The following is a 1,440-nucleotide window of genomic DNA, read 5'->3' on the forward strand; positions in this document are numbered from 1 at the left end:
AGTTTTGCTCTGGCCAGACTCCCTTCCACAGGCAGCCCTTTGAACCTGGTTCTGTGACGGGGCTTTCCCACAGATAACCAGACTTCCAAGATGATGAACTCCTGCCCTTGATATTTACAAGTGAGCCCTTCTCCTTCATACATCCTCCTCCACTTCCCTGGTCGCTGCTGCTCTCCTCCACTTTGGGCTCTGACTGCAGACCAGAACACCCAGGCTGACTGCTGGAAGATTTGTCCACTGACCTTGCCACACTCTTGGGTCTAGTCTGCCTTCCTACCTTCTACCATTCCCCATCCAAGCCTTGTCTATCCTGGTAGGCAAGTTTCACGCCAGAGCTCGGCTCCTTATGGCCCCACCCTGGATTCCCATTCCAAAGACATGACCCATGCTAATAACCCTGAACATCTAACAGGTTGAGAGAACATAGGCCTGTGTCTGGAGCAAGCATGTGGCATTCCACAGCCAGGAAAACCCAAGATGAGGCTTGGCATGGCTTGGTTTGCAGCCAGTTTCATTCCTGAGAAGGCAGAGGATTCCACAGAGGAATTGCTACTTTGGACTTAACTCTAACAAGGCTGAGGTGATTGACTGCTAGAAAATCTTAGGTATATTGTGTTAAACGAGAAGTGGGCACCATTTGCAGCAACATGGATGGACCTAGATTATCTTATTAAATGAAGTAAGTCAGGCAAAGGCAAATATATCACTCATATGTGGAATCTAAAACAATGGTAGAAATTAACTTATTTTCAAAACAGAAACAGATTCATAGACATAGAAAACAAACCTATGGTTACCAGAGGGAAGGTAGGGGAGGGGATAAATTAGGAGTATGGGATTAAGATACACATTACTATGCACAAAAAAGGTGAACAACAAAGTCTTACTATAAAAGCATAGTAATAACCTATAATGGAAAATAATTGGAAAAGTGTATATATAACTGAATCACTTTGCTGGACACCTGAAACTAACCAAATAGTGTAAATCAACTATACATCAATATATTTAAACAAGTAAATAATAAGACTAAGGAGAACATGGTCATCTCATCAAATACTTAAGGCTTTATGCAAGAGACTAGTCCCATGCAGGCAGTGCCATTAAAAAAAGCAGCACACGCACTTGTCACAACAGAATGAGCAGTTTTGCAGAGGTGCCCAGGCAAGGACTGTGTTTCTTAAGTGGACAGCACTGTGTGGAACATTACCACTCCTGTTTAATGGAAGGAGAACACTGGTGAACTTGAATGTAAAATAAGGGACAAGTGCTTTGAAAACCTCAAAATGCTCCATAAGCATGAGACCTTGGTTACTATTTGCCAGAACTAGCATTTCAGTAGCAAAACTTGCAAAGGTCAGAGATAAAAATTTATCTTTGACCTGGATGCTTGCCTGAACTTTGTGGTATTCAAGGACTCTACTGTCTTGTTTGTCCGTT

The sequence above is a fragment of the Odocoileus virginianus genome, chromosome 11 (assembly GCF_023699985.2).
Source record: "Odocoileus virginianus isolate 20LAN1187 ecotype Illinois chromosome 11, Ovbor_1.2, whole genome shotgun sequence".
Classification (NCBI taxonomy): Eukaryota; Metazoa; Chordata; class Mammalia; order Artiodactyla; family Cervidae; genus Odocoileus; species Odocoileus virginianus.